This window comes from Girardinichthys multiradiatus, chromosome 22 (genome assembly GCF_021462225.1).
Source record: "Girardinichthys multiradiatus isolate DD_20200921_A chromosome 22, DD_fGirMul_XY1, whole genome shotgun sequence".
Classification (NCBI taxonomy): domain Eukaryota; kingdom Metazoa; phylum Chordata; class Actinopteri; order Cyprinodontiformes; family Goodeidae; genus Girardinichthys; species Girardinichthys multiradiatus.
In genome coordinates this window covers 41,238,755-41,250,745 of record NC_061814.1, presented here as the reverse complement: position 1 = coordinate 41,250,745, position 11,991 = coordinate 41,238,755, and positions in this window count along the sequence as shown.

The following is an 11,991-nucleotide window of genomic DNA, read 5'->3' as shown; positions in this document are numbered from 1 at the left end:
GTCAACAGGGACAAGGAGATCCCCTTGGATGTGTTATTGCATATTCAGTGGTAATTTAAATTTAAATCTGGACTGTATTTGACCTAGTTCAAAATCTAAAATATGTAGGCTGGTTCAGCATGTACTGAATTATTCAAGACTGGACAAAGATCCTACAGAAGACAGTGTGATGTTTGTCAAAACATTATTATATTTGTAAAATCAAAATAGAGCATTAAAACAAAAATCCAGAAAAAATTTGATTTTTAAGGAATTAATTTGTGTTTTATTGCATGACATAAGTATTTGATCACCTACAGCCCAGTAAGCATCCTGGTTCTCTCAGGCCTGTTAGTTCTTCTTTAAGAAGCCCTCCTGTTCTCCACTCATTACCTGTATTAACTGCCCCTGTTTGAACTCATTATCTGTATAAAAGACACCTGTCCACACACTCAATCTAACAAACTCCAACCTCTCCACAATGGTCAAGACCAGAGAGCTGTGTGAGGATATCAGGGATAAAATAGTAGACCTGCAGAAGGCTGTGATGGGCTACAGGAAAACAGCCAAGCAGCTTGGTGAGAAGGTAACAACTGTTGGAGCCATTATAAGAAAATGGAAGAAGTTCAAGATGATGTTCAATCTCCCTCGGTCTGGAGCTCCATGTAGGATCTCACCTCGTGGGGCATCAATGATCGTGAGGAAGGTGAGGGATCAGCTCTCTTCAGGACCTAGTTAACGACCTGAAGAGAGCTGGGACCACAGTCTCAAAGAAGACCATTAGTAACACACTACAGCGCCATGGATTAAAATCCTGCAGCGCACGCAAGGTCCCCTTGTTCAAGCCAGCGCATGTCCAGGCCCATCTGAAGTTTGCCAATGACTATCTGGATGATCCAGAGGAGAAGGTCATGTGGTCCAAAATCCCTGCTGCAGTGTGTGTAAACCTCATCAAGAACTACAGGAAATGTCTGATATCTGTAATTGCAGAATAAGGTTTCGGTACCAAATTAAGTTTGGTTTTTCTGATGTATCAAATACTGATGTCATGCAATAAAATGCTAATTAATTACTTAAAAATCACACAATGTAATTTACTGGATTTTTGTTTTAGATTTTTATAATAAAAATTAAAGACTTCTCCATGCTTTGCAAGTGGGAAAACCTTCAAAATCTATCGATGACCCCTGGGTGACTCCTGGTATATCCATGACTTGTGGGTGACTCCTGGTATATCGATGACTCCTGGGTGACTCCTGGTATATCCATGACTTGTGGGTGACTCCTGGTATATCGATGACACCTGGGTGACTCCTCGTATATCGATGACTCCTGGGTGACTCCTGGTATATCGATGACTCCTGGGTGACTCCTCGTATAGCGATGACTCCTGGGTGTCTCCTGGTATATCCATGACTTGTGGGTGACTCCTGGTATATCGATGACACCTGGGTGACTCGTTGTATATCGATGACTCCTGGGTGACTCCTGGTATATCGATGACTCCTGGGTGACTCCTGGTATATCCATGACTTGTGGGTGACTCCTGGTATATCCATGACTCCTGGGTGTCTCCTGGTATATCCATGACTCCTGGGTGTCTCCTGGTATATCGATGACTCCTGGGTGTCTCCTGGTATATCCATGACTTGTGGGTGACTCCTGGTATATCGATGACACCTGGGTGACTCCTCGTATATCGATGACTCCTGGGTGACTCCTGGTATATCCATGACTTGTGGGTGACTCCTGGTATATCGATGACACCTGGGTGACTCCTCGTATATCGATGACTCCTGGGTGACTCCTGGTATATCGATGACTCCTGGGTGACTCCTCGTATATCGATGACTCCTGGGTGTCTCCTGGTATATCCATGACTTGTGGGTGACTCCTGGTATATCGATGACACCTGGGTGACTCCTCGTATATCGATGACTCCTGGGTGACTCCTGGTATATCGATGACTCCTGGGTGACTCCTGGTATATCCATGACTTGTGGGTGACTCCTGGTATATCCATGACTCCTGGGTGTCTCCTGGTATATCCATGACTCCTGGGTGTCTCCTGGTATATCGATGACTCCTGGGTGTCTCCTGGTATATCCATGACTTGTGGGTGACTCCTGGTATATCGATGACACCTGGGTGACTCCTCGTATATCGATGACTCCTGGGTGACTCCTGGTATATCCATGACTCCTGGGTGACTCCTGGTATATCCATGACTTGTGGGTGACTCCTGGTATATCCATGACTCCTGGGTGACTCCTGGTATGTCGATGACACCTGGGTGACTCCTCGTATATCGATGACTCCTGGGTGACTCCAGGTATATCGATTACTCCTGGGTGACTCCTGGCACATCGATGACTCCTGGGTGATTCCTGGTATATCGATGACACCTGGGTGACTCCTGGCACATCGATGACTCCTGGGTGACTCCTGGTATATCGATGACTCCTGGGTGACTCCTGGTATATCGATGACACCTGGGTGACTCCTCGTATATCGATGACTCCTGGGTGACTCCTGGTATATCGATGACACCTGGGTGACTCCTCGTATATCGATGACTCCTGGGTGACTCCTGGTATATCGATGACTCCTGGGTGACTCCTGGCACATCGATGACTCCTGGGTGACTCCTGGTATATCGATGACACCTGGCTGACTCCTCGTATATCGATGACTCCTGGGTGACTCCTGGTATATCGATGACTCCTGGGTGACTCCTGGTATATCGATGACTCCTGGGTGACTCCTGCCACATCGATGACTCCTGGGTGACTCCTGGTATATCGAGGACTCCTGGGTGACTCCTGGGTGACTCCTCATATATTGATGACTCCTGGGTGACTCCTGGCACATCGATGACTCCTGGGTGACTCCTCGTATATCAATGACTCCTGGGTGACTCCTGGTATATCGATGACACCTGGGTGACTCCTGCCACATCGATGACTCCTGGGTGACTCCTGGTATATCGAGGACTCCTGGGTGACTCCTGGGTGACTCCTGGGTGACTCCTCATATATCGATGACTCCTGGGTGACTCCTGGGTGACTCCTCATATATCGATGACTCCTGGGTGACTCCTGGTATATCGATGACACCTGGGTGACTCCTCGTATATCGATGACTCCTGGGTGACTCCTGGTATATCGATGACTCCTGGGTGACTCCTGGCACATCGATGACTCCTGGGTGACTCCTGGTATATCGATGACACCTGGCTGACTCCTCGTATATCGATGACTCCTGGGTGACTCCTGGTATATCGATGACTCCTGGGTGACTCCTGGTATATCGATGACTCCTGGGTGACTCCTGGTATATCGATGACTCCTGGGTGACTCCTCGTATATCAATGACTCCTGGGTGACTCCTGCCACATCGATGACTCCTGGGTGACTCCTGGTATATCGAGGACTCTTGGGTGACTCCTGGGTGACTCCTCATATATCGATGACTCCTGGGTGACTCCTGGTATATCGATGACTCCTGGGTGACTCCTCGTATATCGATGACTCCTGGGTGACTCCTGGTATATCGATGACTCCTGGGTGACTCCTGGCACATCGATGACTCCTGGGTGACTCCTGGTATATCGATGACACCTGGCTGACTCCTCGTATATCGATGACTCCTGGGTGACTCCTCGTATATCGATGACTCCTGGGTGACTCCTGGTATATCGAGGACTCCTGGGTGACTCCTGGGTGACTCCTCATATATTGATGACTCCTGGGTGACTCCTGGCACATCGATGACTCCTGGGTGACTCCTCGTATATCGATGACTCCTGGGTGACTCCTGACACATCAATGACTCCTGGGTGAGTCATTTGGAGTAATATTTGTAGGGCGGGCACTCCCAGGAAGGTTCACCACTGTTCCATGTTTTTTCAATTTGTGAACAATACCTCAAACGTTATTTCTCATTTGTTTTTGAATTTCTTTAGATCATCACATGATGTGTAACTCATCCATATTTTCAGCCTACTTCATGTTGTCGGAAAGGTTCTATTTAGCAGATTTGTTGGTTGTGCAGGTGTGACAGGAATCCGGCCCAGATATGAACCAAAATGAATGTAATTAAACACAATTAATCCATGATTTAACCTGAGGTCAAATTATATTTTCCCAGAGGTATGGTTTGGTTAGGATAGCTTAATTTTCTTAATAAATGAAATTCTCATTTGAAAACAAAATTTTGTATTTACACAACTTATCTTTTTCTGATTAAAAAATTTGTTGAATGATCTAAAACAATTAAGTCTGACAAAAAAATAGAAGAGAACTGTAAGGGTGGAAATTCTTCTTGTATAAAACCTTTAATTTATCCACCAATTGCTGTCAAGAGCAACTCCTTTAGCAACGCTCTGAACCTAAATAGAAGACACTTATCAGAAAGTAAAGGCATTCACCCAGCGTAGTGCATTGCTTTTGCTATTATTCATCGAGTGTGTTCATCTTTGTCTGCCTGATGATTTCAAATAAAGCAGGAATCTGACACATTTACTCCACAATGAGGGAGGCCAGCAAACTTTCTCTGGAAAAATGAAACTATTATCTTCAACTAGACACGCACGGGGCTCATTATAAATAAATAAAGTCACACTTATCTGCTGGCCGGGGTGATTACTGCAGCCAAAGCTGACATCCAAATTGACGGTCTTATCGTGTTGAAGTGACTTCAGCAGAGTGGAGCCTGCAGATAAAAGCAGAGTGATCTTTAAATACTCGTTAATGATGGCTGTTCGATAAATTGCGCCACAACAGTTTTGATCAGTGAAGCATGCATTCAGCATATTGCCTATTTAGATGTGCAAGATAAACCTTGAGTGGTGTTTTAAATGGTCCACAAATTATATGCTCTTCAGTCAAAGACAATGACTTTAAAGATGTTGATGGTGGCTGCAAAGGACTTATTGCAAAAGATATTTTGTAACATAAATAATCAAACAGTAAAGTTTTAAGACTATCTAACCTATTAATAATAAATTGAGACAAAGCTTCCCCTACTTCTGTTATAAAAGTGTATACATTTTATTTGGTCTCCTCTTCTACATCACATGCTCTCAGATGGGAGCTCCAACTGCATGAGGGAAATATCAAAGCTATTTCCCTCTTTACTAGTCCATGCAATGCTTGTTTAATGGTAATTGGAATCTTATCCTGCTGTTTGCTCATCATTTCCTGCACCTAGTTATTCCATGCCTAACTTCCATTTAAGTTTTTAATAACATTTTAGAATAGTTCCTGTTGAGGTAAACAGAATCTGATTACCTTGATGGATTGAAAATGTATGTCAGACAGTGGTTTATTTGATTTATTTATTCAAGGGACCTCAAATGGAGGGACTTAAACTTAGGCAAACAAACACTTCCCATTTGTTTTCCACAAGAACACAGAAGCGCACAGAAACCGAAATACAGTTTTTTGGGTTTTTTTCTTAGCCTTTCTTTCCATTTTTTTCTAGAAAAACTGAGAAGAGTCTGAACAGCGTCCAGACTTGTTGGTGTCCTTTAGAGCTCATTTAAACCAAGACTCTATTTCTCCTGAAAAGTGATTCAAGTGATCGTCAAATGGAGCAAAAACAATTGTTTCCATTTTTGTATCTAATGATTAGTCCCTAACTCTAAAACCGGTCTGGGTTTTATTAAACTCGGTTGTTAAGTGCATCACAACACTTGCTGCTGTTTGCTGTGCTTATCCGTCGGAAATTAAAAGTATTCGGTTTAGATACATTTCATGAAAAAAATATGCTACATTTTCAGCTTTTGGCCTGTTGATCACCAGTCAGAGCCAACCAAGGGAAAACTGGCGTATTCTGAGGTCTGGCTGACTGACTGAGTTATTTCTGCTCCATTTCTTTAATCGTTATATTTGCACTTTGTTTTTTTGTATTATGAAAGGGCACCAATAAATGTGTCCAGGTCCGTATACAGATGCATTTCAATAAATTATCATCAAAGAGTTTATTTCAGTAATTGAGTTCAAAAACTGAATGCAATTTATTACATAGATTCATTACGCACACATAGGATATTGTGTGCAATGAACCGAATAAAATATCACAGGATATTTTTTTCTAATAATTTTGACAATTATAATTTTGTTTAGTTTCTCAAAAAAATGTAATATTGCATAGGATAAATTGATTTCCTTTAAAAAAAATACAGAAATATAATTCCCACTTCACAGTAGTCCAGCAGACAGTTACTGACACCATCCAGAAGGAGGGTAAGTGAGTGAAGGTCACAAAGTCCACAAACTGGCTTATCCAAGTATATTACTGGATAACAAGCAAGAAAACAGAGCAATTGGCATAGAAATGGATAGTAACAGGAGGATCCAGTGATAAACAACAAGAACCAGTGAGCTAAAATACTGAGGGACATGTGGAGAATGACGCTGATGCAGGTGAGTAAATTAGAGGAGAACGTGGAGCAGCAGGAGCATAATGGAAGCAGGGAAACTGAGGGAGGGAGACTAATTAACACAGAGGGAGCTTCACTAAGACACAAAGAAACCACTAGACAAGGGGAAGAACTAATACTAACCAAAGGAAAAAACTAGAGTACACAGGGAACAGAACACCAGAAATAAGTAAGAAAACTAGTAACTAAGTTTAGTTTAGTTTAGTTTAGTTTAGTTTAGTTTAGTTTAGTTTAGTTTAGTTTAGTTTAGATAAACTCACATGGCAAGACCTTCTGACACCAAACACAAAGAAATGAACTACATTACCGGTCAAAAGTTGTAGAACGCCTTTCTCGTTTAATGATTTTCTTTATGTTCATGACTATTTACATTGTACGTAGATTCTCAGTGAAGGCATCAAAACAGAGAATGAACACATATAGTATTATGTAGCAAACACAAAACTGAAACAGAACTTTGAATATGTTTATATTTTAGATTCTTTGACATAGCTGCCCTTTGCTGTCATGAAGATTGTTTGATATATGTAAAAACTGCAGACATGCACCCACTCAGGGCCCAGATCCGATGAGCAGGAGTCTAAAACTATTCTCTGATAGTTTTGGATTTCTCTCTCTCCATAAGCCTCTCATTGTGCCTGAGGAGCAGCTTTGCACAAGCACTTGCCAGCTGCTTACCAAATGAGGTTATAGTGTTTCCCCATCAACTGTAAATTTCAATAATTTGTTGGAGGGGCCTCTCACTGTCAGTTTTTATCATATTATCAATGACGACTCAATTTTCCTCTGCCACTCCATCTCAAGCGCTGACCTCCGGCCCTATTACGGTCCTGTAATGAAGTGCAATGGAGTGGTAATTGGTCCACATTATACCAGATCAGGTAACAGTAGACTTATTTCCTTATCACAATGAGCCCCTGCTGGTGACTCTCAATGAGAAACCAAACACAGTCCCTTTCTTATGCGGGCTATCATCCAAATAACATTTCAGCTGAGAGCCTTTCCCCATTTTAGTTTTCCGTTTCAAGATTGCCCTCCATGTCCTCGGACCGCGCTTTGTTTCCGACTTTTAAAGTCTCCCAAACGAGCTGAGAGGCAGTGCAGATATGAGGGTAGAGCTTTTCCAGAGAGGGGAAGTACAGTAAACGAGACGGTAAGATGACCGTGATGTGGGAAATATTAGATGCCTCTGTCTTCCATCACGGCTTCCTGTCCTGTAAAGTTCTTGATAACTCCGCTTTGGATCATTTTTAAAAATGTTTTTTCTTTTTTTTTCTGATGACATGTTTCACAGTAAATGCAGCAAATTTTGGAGTTTCTGAGGGTAAAAATGCATTATTGTCAATGCATTTTCTTCCAGTTCTTAAAAATGTACCTTCATTGATTTTTTTGCTGCCAGGAGGCTTGTAGATGTAGCTGAAATGAAATACAGTTTGAAAAATTGGCAGAAATCAATTTGCTCAAACATGCTGCAGTAATTATGTCTCTGTCAGCTACATTGGAGATTCTATAACTCTAGGTAACAATGATATACGGTGCAAAAATATTTCTGCTGTGGGATTAAATAATTATCCCAAAAAATTAAACGAGCAAAATAAGATGTTATGCTGAGAAAATTACTGAGTTCTCCGAAGGCTCTGGGCTGGGCAGATGGAAATTAAAACTAACTGTTGGCTTGGTTATTGGTCCTACATATGTAACAGACTAATAAGGAGCAAGAACAGCATAATATATCAGAGAGCTTCCAGCGTGGGTCTGAAACTTGGGTGTTTGGTGAAGCAGGCTGGCAGGTCTTTGGTGTGGTTGATGCAGAGCCTCTAGTGGAGTCGCTCTATGTTCAAAACACACACATGACTGAAGAGACAGGATATTGGATAACAAGGTTAAAATATAGGAGCAAAAATATGCTCTTATTAAAGTCAGGCAGTGGGGATTTGATGTGAGCCACCTAATAGATAGCGGTTTAAGTGAGCCCAAACAAAAGGTAACGGACCGGTCATGCTTGTGGTGGCTAATGGCAGCTTTAGCAGAAATTAGGGGATTCTTTTATCTGCAGGAAATTGTGCTTAAAGGAAGGTCATGGATCACCTTGTTCTTCACAGACAGCTTCAGAATTCAAGAAGTGAACTTATACTGCAGATAGAATAACATCTGCATCATAGAAAAGAGCCAGAACAGCTGTTTAGTTCACAGAACTCAAAGATGGGTACGTTTGTAGCATTGAACTGCTAGTTAAACTAGATAATTGTATATAAATTATTCATCAAAACTGAATAATTAGCTTCTAACCTCCATTGAACAAATTCCATCAAACATTTTACATTTTGTACAAGCTGCCTATTGAAGATAAAATTGAGGTTTTATGAATATGGAAGTGAAAATTCTAAATATTGTCTTAGGTGATTAGAAAGCTAACTTTAATAAAATATTTATTCATCTCTCAGAAGTTTTAAGCAAGGGCTAATACTGCCCAGAATTTGAATTCTAATACCAAACATTAATTTGAGGGCGAAATAAAGTTTGCAAGAGAGAAAACATATCAGTACGACCTTTGATTTGTTTTTCTTAGTTGTCTATTAATGTTCTAATACTGTTCCAGAAACAGTTAATTTATTTTTGTTGAGTTTCTTGTGCTCTACTCTTTGTATACTGGTTTAGATTCTTATGTTAGTGTTATTCTTTTAATTTGGTTAGTGAGATCCTTATGTGTCCTGTTTCATTCGCTCCATGTCAGGGGTTGGACAATGAAACTGAAACACCTGTCATTTTAGTGTGGGAGATTTCATGGCTAAATTGGACCAGCCTGGTAACCAGTCTTCATTGATTGCACATTGCACCAGTAAGAGCAGAGTGTGAAGGTTCAATTAGCAGGGTAAGAGCACAGTTTTGCTCAAAATAGTGAAATGCACACAACATTATGGGTGACATACCAGAGTTCAAAAGAGGACAAATTGTTGGTGCACGTCTTGCTGGCGCATCTGTGACCAAGACAGCAAGTCTTTGTGATGTATCAAGAGCCACGGTATCCAGGGTAATGTCAGCATACCACCAAGAAGGACAAAGCACATCCAACAGGATTAACTGTGGACACAAGAGGAAGCTGTCTGAAAGGGATGTTCAGGTGCTAACTCAGATTGTATCCAAAAAACATAAAATCACGGCTGCCAAAATCACAGCAGAATTAAATGTGCACCTCAACTCTCTTGTTTCCACCAGAACTGTCCGTCAGGAGCTCCACAGGGTCAATATACACGGCCGGGCTGCTATAGCCAAACCTTTGGTCACTCACGCCAATGCCAAACGTCGGTTTAAATGGTGCAAGGAGCGCAAATCTTGGGTTGTGGACAATGTGAAACATGTATTGTTCTCTGATGAGTCCACATTTACTGTTTTCCGCACATGCAGGAGAGTTACGGTGTGGAGAAGCCCCAAAGAAGCGTACCACCCAGACTGTTGCATACCCAGAGTGAAGCATGGGGGTGGATCAGTGATGGTTTGGGCTGCCATATCATGGCATTCCCTTGGCCCAATACTTGTGCTAGATGGGCGCGTCACTGCCAAGGACTACCGAACCATTCTTGAGGACCATGTGCATCCAATGGTTCAAACATTGTATCCTGAAGGCAGTGCTGTGTATCAGGATGACAATGCACCAATACACACAGCAAGACTGGTGAAAGATTGGTTTGATGAACATGAAAGTGAAGTTGAACATCTCCCATGGCCTGCACAGTCACCAGATCTAAATATTATTGAGCCACTTTGGGGTGTTTTGGAGGAGCGAGTCAGGAAACGTTTTCCTTCACCAGTATCATGTAGTGACCTGGCCACTATCCTGCAAGAAGAATGACTAAAAATCCCTCTGACCACTGTGCAGGACTTGTATATGTCATTCCCAAGACGAATTGATGCTGTATTGGCCGCAAAAGGAGGCCCTACACCATACTAATAAATTATTGTGGTCTAAAACCAGGTGTTTCAGTTTCATTGTCCAACCCCTGTATGTTTATCAGTTTTCATCAATCTTCCTGCTTAGGTTCTTCCTCAGCTGCTCTGCAATTCATCGATTGGTCTCACCTGGTTCTCATGTCAATTATCCACATTCCTAAGAACTAAAGCCTGTCTGTTTCTTTACTTTCTCTGTTCCTCCATGTTCCTCGCTGTGGTTCAGTTGCTTTGGTAGTTTGCTCCCTGAACTTCTCGTGCCTGTTCCTTGGTTTCTGTAAGTCTTTGTTAAATATATTTATTATCTGCCACATCAAGCTTCCCTTGTCTTCTCTGCACTTGAGTCCAACTCCAGCACCACTATTCGCGACAAGTATGAGGCGACATGCTGTTAACAAATTATAGCTTTCTTTATACTTATTGGAAATCCTGATGAAGATCTGAAAACAGTCTTAAAATGAAGTTTGTCCTGCACTGAAAATGTAGATAAAAATCCAACCGTTAATCTTGGCACCCCACTAACAGACATTATTTGCCTATGGAGCAGCACTTTGTGTTCTTCTATAATAATTCACAGAGAAGATGGGTCTTCAACCATTTCTCTTAGCAAAAACTGACATGAATATGAGAAAAAGGTTGATTTTCTGTCTGGTGAACTATTTCTGGGCTTATTGTTGCATATGTTCTGGAAATTAACCTCGGGTGGCCACCAGATTTTATTGAACGTTTCCTGGCAATTCAAAGAGTTTTGATCCCCTACATACAGGGAAAAGGGAAATTGTTCACTTCAGATAAAAACACCCTAGAAATTCTGGTTTAAAAAGCATAAATTACAAAAATGCTTCTGTTACATTTTTTCCATGGTAATTTTAGGGGTGCTGATAATTCGTAGTTAACAATTATTTCTTAACATGACACATTTCACAATAGATAAATGCACTGAAATCTACGCTTGGATTTTTCAGATTTTTTTCAGTGTGAGTTTATGCCACTGCAAAAAAAAAAAGTTAATTTTATTTTCATTTCATTTATTTATTTAAGTCTTTTTTTTGCATCTTTACCAGGGGAGTCAATACTTTTGGAGAACACTGTGTTTCCATCAACCATTCAAATCAACCCAAACCTAAACAGGCTACATCCAAAATCATGGCTTGACAAGAACGAATTGACAGCATGTCTTAAACAGAAATTAAAATTCCTAAAATAAAGAACCCTGCAGCCATGATGGAGACTACATAGCTGATATCCTGTGGTCAGTTATAATCTGACAGTATCTCAGCATTACTAGACATACCTGTGTGCCTAGTCTTCACCATATTCTCTCTGTTGTGAGCAGCAACCTGGATTGTCTGTTTGCTGAGGAAATTGAGAGGCTCCTGACCCCTAGTGGTTCTTTTAGTGTGTTGCCACATCAACATTTTATTTTTTCACTGTTGTTGGCGTCATTTAGAGTTTGAGACTTATAAACTTTTCTCAAACAAAGTGTGGAAATAGATAACCTCCGACCCCTCACACCCCACGTTGAGTTCAGGGAAATACTAAAACCTGCATTATTTATACCTCCTTAAACATTTAGCAACAGAACAAAGACAGTCATAGGACAGTTTTACTCAATAAATTAA